The sequence below is a fragment of the Dryobates pubescens genome, chromosome 25 (assembly GCF_014839835.1).
Source record: "Dryobates pubescens isolate bDryPub1 chromosome 25, bDryPub1.pri, whole genome shotgun sequence".
Lineage (NCBI taxonomy): Eukaryota > Metazoa > Chordata > Aves > Piciformes > Picidae > Dryobates > Dryobates pubescens.
This window is the reverse complement of record NC_071636.1, coordinates 8,229,877-8,242,115: the sequence shown is the minus strand read 5'-3', so window position 1 is coordinate 8,242,115 and position 12,239 is coordinate 8,229,877. Positions and strand designations below refer to the sequence as shown.

Below are 12,239 nucleotides of genomic sequence, written 5' to 3'. Positions count from 1 at the left end.
TTTTATGAATCATTCCACAGCGCCCAGCCGGCTGCCTAACTTGCTCGAGGAGTTGGGGGGCGTCCCGTCGCTTCGCCCCTGACCGGGTACAGCGGGGGGCCTACGAGCCCCGGTGTCGTTGCTGGCCGCGGCCGGCAGGCGGTGCCGCCACCTCGCCCGCCTGCCGTGGGGGAGCGCCGGCCCGGCGCGGGGAAGGAAGTGGCGGCTCCCCGCGGCGGTGGGCACGGCTCGGGCGGGGAGAATAAAGCTGCCCGGTCGGCAGCCGCCGCGGTAGGGCAAGGGCACCGCCGGAGCTCTTCATCTTCTCCCCACTCCCCTCCCCTCCCGCAGCGTGGAGCTGCGGCGGCCCGGCCCGCCTCGCTTCCCCCCGCCTCCATCGTCCCCGCGCCGCGGCAGAACCGGCGGGTGAGGAGCTGCCTGCGCCCGGCCCACCCTCGCCGGGGATTATGCCAGCAGAACGCGGGCATGTCGGTAGGCAGCGATTCGTAGACAGCGGCAGCCGCCGAACCGCGGCGGCACCAGCAGCAGCGGGAGCCGCGGTAGCTGCGCCGGGAGCAGCCGGTGCGTGGTGAGGGGATGTGCGGGGGGCGGCGGGGCGGACCCGGCCCCGACACCTGGCGGCCCCCGGTCCGGCTCGGCCGTGTTTCAGCGGGGGTGGGAACCGGCGCGAGGCCGAGGGCAGGGTGAGGGTGGAAGGCCGGGCCCGTGGGGCGGCTTCAGCTTCCCTCAAGGGGCCGGGGCAGGTTGGCGGGCCCCTCCCGGGGCCTCGGCGGGCGGCGGAGCAGGAGGAACGGCCCCTGCGGGCCGCGGCGCCGGTGGGTTCCTAGCCAGTACCTCTGGGCGATGCCGCGGCCTGAGCGGGATCGGGCTGTCTTATAGCCGCCCGCGGCCAGCGGGATGTGTCGGCGGTAAAAGTTTCCCGAATAGAGGAGTAAATGCCGGGGAGGGACCGGTCCGCTGCGCCGCGGGCACTGCAGCCATCGCCGCACGCTGCCTTGGCTCTTCGGTGCTGCACACAGCGTAGCCAGAGCTTCGCAGCCTCGCTCTGCACCCGCTGGTGCACTAAGGAGGTTCGGTTGTGTTACATCTTGCCGACCCCCGCCACCCTGTAAGTGGCAAACACTCTGCTCTCGGTCGCGGTTGGAGTGCCGGAGTTTTGACAGCCGGGGACGGGCACCTGGCGTTTCGTAATGTTAAAGGGAGCATGGCTCAGTGGGTCGTGCCAGGAGCCGCCAGAGGCCGTGCCGGCTGTTGGGGGACCGTTTCGGCTGCCTTCACTGCCGGTCGGGTGAGGCCAGAGCTGACCCTGCCCGCAGAAGAGCCTTCGGCCTGGCCGCGGCCGTCCTTCCTCTGCATCTGTCAAGCTTGCATTCCAACGAGTTTGGCTCTGGCAGGGGCACCTAAAGGAGACGCGTTGTGCGATGGGTGGTGGTGGCCCACGAAGCCTCTGAATGAGGAGGGAGCGAAGATGCTGCCAGTGTTGGCCTCCCTGTCTGTGGTGGGAGCAAAGGGGTGAGACCTCGCTGCAGGACATCTTTGACAAATGATAGCTGAGGAGGAACCTCAGGAGCTTTCGGGGCATCAGATCCACCTGCAGTCAGTGAGCTGCTAGGTGGCTGACTGGCCAACAGCCGTGCAGCTGAAGTTGTGCCTCCCCTGTGGAGGGCAGAAGGAAGATACGTTTTTCCTTTAGGAATAGCAAAATGTCTATTCCTTAGCATAATAACAGGCTACAGGAGATCCTTTCTGCTGCACCAGGCAGACCCTTCTCCTGGTGTCCCCATTGCTTGCCTGGTGCTCCCAAATAAGCCTTGGCTCCCATTTTGGAGTATGCTGCTGCTGGTAGCAGGATACAGCATGAACAGCTTTAGCATTTTGTCTAGATATGGGAGGGTTAAATCCCTTCCTTCACCTTCTCCCCAGTTCCTCTCTCTCCACTGAAGAAGCAGATGCACAGAGGAATGCACTGAGGTGCTCACCCTGGGGCTGCAGGGTCATTAACAGAGACAGGAGCAGGGAACCCCTTGGAGTAGTGCCCTGTTCAGTCAGTCACACAACTTGGTCCTGCTGCATATTATCTTAAAACACCGTGGCTGAGGCTCAGTTTATTAAAATTCTGGTTTTAAGCAAAACAAAAAAGTTTCTTCCTGTGTTAGTAGCTGCTCTAAAATGAGAGCTTCCACCCTCTCTCTATGTGCTCTGTGCACCTGGAAGAAGCTAAGTGGGTAATACAATACCAAAAAGCATCCGCAGTCTTCGCAGACATAATCTACATGTGCTCAGCTCTGGTTCAACAGGATAACGGTAATAGATTAGTCCTCATGGGTATCAGGACTTAAGTAGGAGGTAGTTTGATTGCATGTGGGAATATCTATGGCCTGTAGGACTCCTTATCCTCTTCTTGCATACTAATTCCCTCTCTGCGCCCACATCTTTTTGCTTGTGCTGTATTTTTATCATGTAGTTTATTTTTATCGTGACTGTGTTGTGCTCCTGAGTAACACAAGAAGACTGACTGCATTGCACAGTTCAGCACTGCCTTCTGAGTGATTTTTTCCACTGTTGAATAGGAGACTGCTGTTTGTAGGGCAGCCTTTTTTCCCTGGCCTTTGGCAGACCCCGTGCTTGCGATGGTTGATGGATTGTTGTAGAGCTGGTTATTCTGACAGGTAACCAGCTCGTCATCTTGGCCCCGGGCTGCTTGGTAATTGAAATGCCTCCTTGGGATATACAAAATAAAGAATGGCCAAGCATGAAAGCATGGTTGCAGACTTGTCCTGGCTTGCTGTTTTTCACAGGAATGCTGCCGTGTGGTCCTTGCTGTGTGTTGTGAATGTGGCAGCATCTCAGAGAGGGAAAGAGAAATGAGCAAGCAAAGGCTGGAAATGCGGCTTGCTGTGCTGCTTCCTTTTGATAGAGCAGACTTCTGGTAGGCTGCTAGGTTCCATTAATCATATTTAAGTTTCTGTCACTAACTTTTAATTAAAAGCATGGTTGATACCACTTTAATGAATGTACGGATGTTAGCCATCTTCATGCATAAAAATGCTTTTTAATTCCCTTACTATTCCCTTTATGGCCCTTAGATGCTTTTGTTACCATTTAAACAGCATACAGTAGCAGCTGTTTATCTTCTTAATACAACTTTTTCTTGCATCTGTGTTCAGGAAACAGTAATGGTTTCAGTAAACAATTCCCTTGTATCTTTTATAATTTTTTGTTTTTTCAAGTAACTTGGTAGAATGTCTAAACTTGGTAGTAACTTGGTAGATGTGTAAATAGTGAGCTCCTGGGCTTTCGCTGACAGTAGCCCTTTGCCTAATGTAACTCTGCTTAAGTTATTTAGTTGTTCCTCATGTTTGTGTGAGGTGGCGAGGAAACTAAGAAGCCCTCAATGTATGGCTTTTGATTCTGATGAGCTTAATAAGGCTCTCCCCTCCCCCCTGCTCCCTGCTCCCCCCCCCCCCCCCCAATTATAATGTCTTTAATATTAAAATATCCTTCCTATTTTGGGCTCACTTCTGATGGTGTATTTTACTAGTTGTGCATCTAACAGCCCAAGCATTTATTGTGATTTACCATCTGCTATGTGGGAGTTCTATCTAACTTTTCATTTTAGTTGACAGCAACCAGTTTGAAAGGACCTTGTCCTGATTTATTTATTTTTTGCTAGAATTCCTCAGAACATACTACTGGCAGAGGTGCTAGGGCCTTTTGAATTCAGATAGTCTCTTTGTTTTTGGCAATTTGTTACCGCTTCTGTGAGTCGGCCAAATAGAGAGGGAGCACATCCTTCAAGCCAGTTAATAGAAAGAAAATTCCTCTGATTAGTGCAAACCAGCGTTAATCTTCTCCCCTACATTCAAATAAAAATCTTGTAATTCAGTTGCTGTCTTGGCAGCTTGACTGGAAAGCTTCAGAAAATGGCAAGTGAAAGCTGATGCTTGCTCCCGAGTGTGGTTGGACTCATGCCGTTCGTGCCCATTCACGGTGATGTCCTCTGGTAGGACCAGCGTGATCCACTGAGAAATGTTTTTTTCATGTGATGCCTTTCTTTTAGTCTTCCTATTACTCGAGACACATGCTTCATTTTCAGGAGAGGGGAGGAACAGACTTCATCGTCTGTCTTTTTTTTCTTAGAAGGAAAAATGAGCATCTAAACCCCATGATCTTCTTAATAGTCCATTTGTCTAAATGGTGAAGATGCCTCCTAATTGAGCTTTAAAGCTGTCTGACATTAGGGTATGATGCAATTAATATTTCTCTTTATCTCCCCAAATTAGTAAGATATGTCTACATTTCATTTTGAGCCTGAAAGCATCTTATAAACAAAAATGTTCTCTAGTATTCAGTGTGAATGGCAATGGAGTAATTAATGTGAGGGGAGGAGGGAACAAACAAAACACTTTATTTTTAACTTTGTTTCCTGGGTATTGGAGGAAATCCAAATGCCACGACATTGTGCTGGGCCAGAGGAGTCTGTGTCAACTCACCCACGAACTGAGTCCCACACATTTTTTTAAATGGACAAAGTAATTAATGATATTTAGAGTTTCTTAATGTAAGAGGCTCAGGGCTAACTCAGATTAGATTATTTCTAGGAGTTCTAGTCAGCGTGAAGCCAAGTCAATACACAGAGCTCCTGAAGTCATACTTGTTCCTTTTCCATTGGCAAGGAATTTTGCTGCTGTGACTGTTTCAATGGGGAGGGTTTTAAAATAACAACAACAATAATGGTAATAGTCTCTAGAAGGTCACAGCAGAATGCTTCAGTAGATCCCTCTGGAGAACTGAGAAACCAGTTGGAGAAAAGGTATCTTTCAGGGTGGCTCTGGGGATCCAGAGGAACTCCTGAGAGATGGTAGTTTCTGGAGACAGATCTGGTTCCTACTACTGCAACGCTTCCTGAGCTTGGTTGCTACTGGGCTAAACTTCAGAGGGGAGGAGAAATAAGAGGTTGCTTATGCAAGTGGAGATAAACAGTTACTGAATATATGGGTGCAGGGAGCTGCATGGTTTGTCATGAAAGAGCAGGAAGAAATCTAATAGGCACAGGGCTAAAACCTGCCCTGGAGAGCCTAGGCACATTTGGGGAGATCCCAGCAAGGAGGTGCTGGCTTTGCAATGTGAGACCATCCAGGAGGTGAAATTTATTGCCTCTTGCTGAGAGGAAAAATGGCATCTCCTGCATGTGTGCTTCCATATGCAAGGGATTGTAACAAGGATATGGTTATCTGCAGCCCAGGTCAGTGAGCAGTGTGGAAAGTTACAGGGAAGCCATCAGCCCTGGCAGAGTGCTCGAGTTCAGGAGTGAAGGTGTCTAGGTCATTGCTCCTATATCCTGGTAGAAGGGCACATGCCAGTGCTCTGACTCTGCAGCCACAGTGCCACGGAGGGCAGGAATGGAAAGCAAACACCTCAGCTGATTAAGAAGTGCTGGGCAGAAGGCAGCTGTCAGGATATGAGTGTGGGCACCCTGAGCAGTGGCTGGGTCTTTCAACAGCCCTTCACAGCAAAGGCTGGTCTTCAGCTTCTCCTTGCTGCGCTAGTGCTTGAGGACTCCAAATTAGACTTTTTCTTCTGGCTTTTAAACAGCCTCCAGATTTTTTTTTTTTTTCTTGGGTTTGAAGAGCTACAACATCCAGAAGTCTGTGTCCTTGTGGACTGCAAGTTGTTGTGGTTTTTTGTTTGTATGTTTTTTTCCACAAAAAAACCCAACCCTGGGCACTGAGTATCTCGAATAGCAAGGACTCTGCAGAGCTTTCACAGTCCTGACCCTTTGTGTTTGGACAGCTGAGGTCGGTGAGGGCTGTTACATTCAGAACAGGAGCCTTAAGACTCTCCTCAGCAGGAAAGCAGTTGAGATTAGGTAAATTAGAGAGACTCCTTGGATGAGGGAAAGTGATTTGCCAGTTATCTTTTTCTGTTCCTTTGAATGGCTTCCTGGAGACCAGATACTGGAATTCCTGCTTGCGGTTTTTCCACCAGATTCTGTAGTCCCATAATGGGTGAGGGGAGCAGAGGTTGGGACAATCCCGTAATGAAATGAGGTAGTTTCCTACCAGCTGGGAAGGCCATCTGATTGTTGCAGTGCAACTAGGAGGACTTGGGAATGGTAACAGTGAATGAACAGCTGAAAGTTTCATAAATTAGTCATCGGGGCAATGATTCTTGTAAGGGACAGGGAAGTAAACTCTGATTTGTTTGGATTACAGGCACTTACATAATGATTGTGGAGCTTCAGGATGCTGCTTCAAGCATATTAGCTGACTTAACCCCCGGAGCAGTCACCTGAGAAGGCATTTCTGTAACGGTGCAATAATTAGTGTGGAGGGTAGGGGTGTGTAATCACATCAGCATGTTGAGCACTTTGGCATATCTTGGCACTTTAGGGGCGAGGCTCTGTTATCTCCAGCTCCAAAGAAGTTTGATATTTGCATGACTTAACTCTGGATGTGTGGTGGGGCCTTAATTCCATTATGTGCTTTAAAAGGTTATGGAAGGATTTCAGGTTTTTATAGTACAGCCATGGTAAACTGCTCCTCATCTGCCTCTGTGCCTTGTATGGGTTGCCAGGAGTCTGTTTGGAGACTCAGTTTTTTCAGTTGGTATGAGTTTGAGTCAGTGTTCTCACTCTGTAGGAAACCCCCAAAGGGTCATGGGTTTTTCTGACAAGGTGAAAAATAATGGGCTGCCATCAGCCACTGGATATTTGGAATGAGCAACAAAATAATTTTGTGTCTGCATTTCTGTTTAGATGTGATGTGATTCTGCTTTATATATGTCAGAAGAGACAATTCAATGGGAATAACTTCACCTGTGAATGGAATTTGTTTCAAGATCAATACCATAACTTAAATAACCTCCTCCTGAAGGTGGAAATGCTGCAGAATCATTTTCTCCATGTGGATGGTTTACCTATTTTAAGGCTATTTAAAAAAAAAAAAGAAAAGAAAAAGAAGGAAATAGACATTTTATATTTATCATATCAGATGAAATTGAAATCTAAATATTTACATCTTTTTTTGCTGGATCTGAGGTTGAGCACCAGTTGTAGGCGTTGCCAAGCTGTTTAGTTGTCTCCTTCCCTGAGTAGGTTGATTTCTTCAGGGTGGTGGAGAGATGGAGTCTCATGTTTCTGTCTGTTATCTTCCAGCCAGTCTCTGCATCTGGAAGTACTTTGCTCTGTGGGCTTGGTGACCTGGCGTTACGTTCAGAGGGTGTTCTAGCCTAAACATGCTGAAAGCTAAACATGTGTTATCTCCAGCAGAATGCAGAGTTAACTGCAAACTGTGAAAGCAGAGGGGGAGTTCAGGATGTGAGTATGTAAATAACTCGGAGAGATTTTGTGAAAAAGAACAGAAGGGGGAGGAAGGCCTCTCGCTTGCTTTTTCTCTGCCATCCTCATCTCCTTGGTAGCACTCTCCATGGCTGACTTTCAGTGCTCTTTGCAATCGAAGGTGGAGGGTGGCTTCTGTTTTAAACAAGGGCAGACATCTGAAATGTTGCAGGTCACAATTTATTAGGAGACAGTGAAAATCCCAGTGTTCTGTCTCCGGTTCTGCTCTGGAACAAACCTGTCTTCCTTGTTTCCAAGTGGGCTGTTATTTTTTGAGCATAGTGCTTTTAGGCTTCTGATCCACCAAAGCCAGCTGATGGAGAAGAAGGGCATAAAGTTTCTTTGTTTTCCCTCTCTCCTTTGTTTTAAGCATCGTTTATTCAGACTCTTGGGACTCATTATTTGTCTAACCTGTATCTGAATTGCAAAATATTGTTCCAAGCTTTAACTTTAACAGATGGTAAATGTCTTCCATCAAATATTCTCAAAATACGTGTTAAGCATGGACACAAGGTGTCTTTTGTCTGTTCTGAGACTACAGAATAAATGGTAATGCTAATTTTTGCTTACACTTAGTGCCTATAAATAGGCTTTTCAGAAAGGCACATTTATCTAACACACCACCTCTGCGAGGGGGAAGCGCGTATTTGGGGAAGCATACTCAAAGGACAAAACTTGTGATTACAGCTTTGGTGTGTTGCTCTGGCTTCCCAGCTTTGATCTGTTTTTTGTTCAGAAGAGCAAGAGATTATTTGACTTGTCTTGCTGAGGGTGTGCACTTCGATACCTCCTCTTGATGCTCGCAGCAGTAGTACTGGAAATGCAGCACCGTTGCGTGGTGGTGTGCAAGAGGAAGAGTTTGCGTAGTAAAACTTCTCAGAGTTACAGAGCCTTAATAAATCCGTTTCTAACAGACTTGTTCTGTCCCCTTTCATACAGTTGCCCCAGCAGCAAAAGGAGCTTGCCATGAAGGGGAGATTTCATTGTCTAATGGAGCATCTGTATTATCCAAGACAGATATATTAGAGTGCTCTCCCCGCTCCCCATCTGTCTTTGGTTGTCTGTAATTTTGCTGACAGAACTTGTGTTTTATTCCAAAGTAGAACTGAAAAAAAGGGGTGGTGTTTTACCTTAAACATTACTACCAAAATTACTAGCTAGACTGTGTTGAGTGATTTTGATTCCTGGTTTAAAGGCTGAATATAATTTGACTTTTAGACCTCCCATTCTTCCTGGATCAAGTTTATGGTACCAGCAGTGAGGATAGTCAGCTTCTTGTTATAAACAGGCTTGGGAGCACTAAAAAAACAACCTTGAAACAACTGTTGGAGAACCATCTTTTTCATATTCTTATCAAGTATTCTGCAGAGGTCTCTTGCAGTAAATGTTTAGATCTTGTAGATGTCAGTCTCCCCTGTCTGTTTTACTTGATTTGCTCTCAGACTTCCTAGAAGGAAGCCTGCAGGTAAGATTGTCAAGGCTTTTGTGAAATTTACTTTTACATGGAAACCTTGCAGTCGGCAAGGTGAGCATTAAATGAAACTCTGCTGGGGGAGTGCAACCTGTTGGTGCTTAGAGCCCCTTGCAGAGAAGTGCTTTCTTGGTCTTGTCTGGGTTTTTTAAGAGGTTAAATCCCAGGCTTTATGTAGCCTGGGTGGGTATTCCTACACCTGTCAGACTTTGCAGCCAGGTCAGGCATGCCGAGGGTGAGCAGGGTGAGTCGCTGTGTGTAGGACCTCAATCTGAGAAGGCAAGGGATTGATGCTTGGTTAAGCTTTATCCTTGCATTCTGTGTGGCATGCCTGAACTGCCTGCCTTGGTTAAGTTGAGCAGTTACTAAAGGCAGTATAAACACAAGCACACGCTACAGAGCCCAGGGGCTTAGCATCACAGTTATCATAAGGTATTCCATCTGGAGGTGGAAACAACAGCCCTTGCAGGGTTTCTTTATCTCGAGGCTGGCAATGAGTGTAGAGTGAGTGACATATTTCCATTTGACTCATCTGTTGTCAAAATGGTGACACCCTTGAGTCACATTAAAAATGAGACCTTGTAGCTGAATTGGCACATCGTTCTGGGAAGTATGGAGCAGGTGTTTGGTTGTTTTTTTTTAGTTTTGTCCTTGTTAAGGGTTTTTATTCCCTCCCCCCCCCCCTTCCCTGGGATAGAATGAAATTGATTAATGCTATTGCTAATGTCCTGGGTTAAAAATAACTGGAGAACCTGATTCGGGTGGAATGCTGGATGTTAGCTGTAAAGATGTGCAAAGCCTAAAAAATTAAGTTAAATAAATAAATTAAAAAAGAAAGAGGGGAAAAAAAAAAAAGAGTGCCCAGTAGCCAGATGGCTGGCAAAGAACACCCCACGATCGATGAGGCAATGTGTAAATATTTTCAATCATTACCACAGTACTGCTGTGTTGACATTGAAATTCAGAGTGCTATTCCATGGGCCTCCTCATTGATCATCAGATGCTCTCTGATCAAACGGAGGAGAAAAGCACAAGACTGAGCATTATTATGGCTTGTGGGTTTTGTTGACAAGAACAGGCTTCCATCAAGATCTAGGAATGGATTTCAAACCCTCTTTTAAGCATGTTACAGAGACACAGTGTTTCTTCCCTGGCTGTCAAGAACCAATTAAATGGTGCATTATTTCCTAAGCTGCTTTATTTAAGGTGAAATACTGCGTAGTTCACTAATTTTTCTGTCCTAATTGCCACATTTATATGGGAAGTGGAAAGATGGAAGCTAATGCAGAGTTCTCTGCTTGAAATATGCCTAGCTGGAAATGACTGCAAAGTAATATAAATCAAATGGTTGAATTAAAATAATTATTTGTAAAAGACAGATTTCTAAAAGCAGGCTGTAGAGACCCTGTTTGACTGATTTACTTGGAAATCTTCACAGGGGTGATAGCATTCTCATATAAAAACGTGAAGTGCCTTTAGCATATGCAGGTGCTCAACCCACCAAGATGTTTTCAAGAGTTTTTGTCTTTTTTTAGGCCACACCTTGAGTACTGTGTCCAGTTCTGGGCCCCTCAGTTTAGGAAGGAGGTTGACTTGCTGGAACATGTCCAGAGAAGGGCAACGAGGTTGGTGAGGGGCTTGGAACACAAGCCCTATGAGGAGAGAATGAGGGAGCTGGGGTTGCTTGACCTGGAGAAGAGGAGGCTCAGGGGTGACCTTATTGCTCTCTACAACTACCTGAAGGGAGGTGGTAGCCAGGTGGGGGTTGGTCTGTTCTCCCAGGCAACCAGCACCAGAACAAGAGGACATGGTCTCAAGCTGTGCTGAGGAGGTTTAGGCTGGAGGCTACGAAGAAGTTCTACACAGAGAGAGTGATTGCCCATTGGAATGGGCTGCCTGGGGAGGTGGTGGAGTCACCATCATTGGAGGTGTTCAGGAGGAGACTTGATAGGGTGCTTGGTGCCATGGTTTAGTTGATTAGGTGGGTTGGAGAACAGAATAGACCAGGTTGGAAGAGACCTTCAAGATCATTGCGTCCAACCTATTGGACTGGTTGGACTGGTTGATGGGTTGGATGCAATGATCTTGAAGGTCTCTTCCAACCTGGTTTATTCTATTCTATTTTCCTGTTGTTTTTTTTTTTCCCTTCTTGTTTTCCCCCCCCTTGCTCCTCCACTTTTGTGCTCCTGGCAAAAAAAGATAAAAAATCATAGGTTATACCTCTCTCAGAGGAAAGATTGACACGTGACTCTAAATAGATGCTTATAAAAGCTGCTTTTAAAGATACAAATCCATAACTGCCCACCTCAAAACAATACCATGCCAGCATGGAGCAGCTGCTGCTGCTTATGCTTCCTGGGATCCTACTTTGGAGGCAGGAGGTCATCTTCTGTCCTGGAAGGTGAGGTCTACTGGAGGGTGTGGGCAACAGGCTGCCATTGTCCATTTGTGATGTGGAATGTGAAGTCTTCCCACATCACATAGACTGATGTGAGGTTCATAAAGGTCTTGTAATGGTGCACTTAGACTGTAGGGCTTTTTTAATGTATTTTTCTTGCAGCCTAATTAGAGCAATAGGTTGTCAGCCCAGTCTCCCATTTCATATATGGGAATAATGACTTTTAAGAAAGGAGGGAGAGAGCTTTGCAAATGAAAAGCTTATTATAGCTGCAGCAAGGTCCAGAGCCCAGGCAGCTTTCTGGAAACATTTTGCTGTTTGCTTTCCTTCCTTCCCCTTGGGTCTGGCTGCTTGCAGTGAGGCCAAGATCCTGTGCTCCTCAGGGAGTGCAACCCCAGAGGCGCTTCAGAAGGTCCAGATGCTACAAGCCTCAGTCAGGTGAAAATGATCTAGGTCCTTTCCAAGCTGCTCATATTTTCTGGTTAACTGCTGCAGTTACCTTGTGTGTTGATTGATTTTCTGATATGTCCTGGAGCCTCTTCCTCTGATTACAGAGCTCTTAAGAATTTTGAATTTCTTTCTCTCTGGTTTGTTGCTTTTTAGTTGCTCACTTATATTCCCTTATTGTTTTAGGATGACTAACTTTTATGAGAACAGAAAACACCTTCTTTGAGAATAAAGGACTCTTGTGACTATCTATGATCTGAAATGGATGCAGTGTTTGACCACAGCTGACACTTGCTAGGGTTTAGTATTTATTAATGCAGATTATGTAAAAACAGTAGGCTGAGCTTAAACAGCTGTGGTGTTCACTATGAACAGTTCTCCTGGTTCCTTTACCCCTTCAAGATGGTGCTGTCAGTGCCTCTGACTTTGCAGAAGCAGCATGTGAATCTCGCTTTCTGCTGCCTTTGCTCTTGCTTGTCAGGACTCTGATTTTGGGTGTGAGGTCAGTGTGTTCTGGTTTGTGGTCATCAACAAATGTGTGTGTGTTCAGCTAATGGTGGGGTGAGAACTCTGCTTGTCCCACC

General features: G+C 46.8%; 1 protein-coding gene across 8 annotated transcripts in view; it reads left to right on the top strand.

Annotated features, from left to right (window-relative positions):
- The first annotated feature begins 321 nt into the window (after positions 1–321).
- The window catches only part of PITPNM2 (phosphatidylinositol transfer protein membrane associated 2), a 141,263-nt gene continuing 129,345 nt past the window's right edge, over positions 322–12,239 (top strand). For 5 of the 8 annotated variants that reach the window (XM_054173141.1, XM_054173143.1, XM_054173136.1 and 2 more), the window contains exon 1: positions 322–561. The gene's annotated coding sequence lies outside the window, so the exon portion shown is untranslated. Of the gene's footprint in view, positions 562–661; positions 816–12,239 lie in introns of those variants that run through there. The other 3 variants (XM_054173137.1, XM_054173139.1, XM_054173138.1) reach the window with 3 other exon arrangements.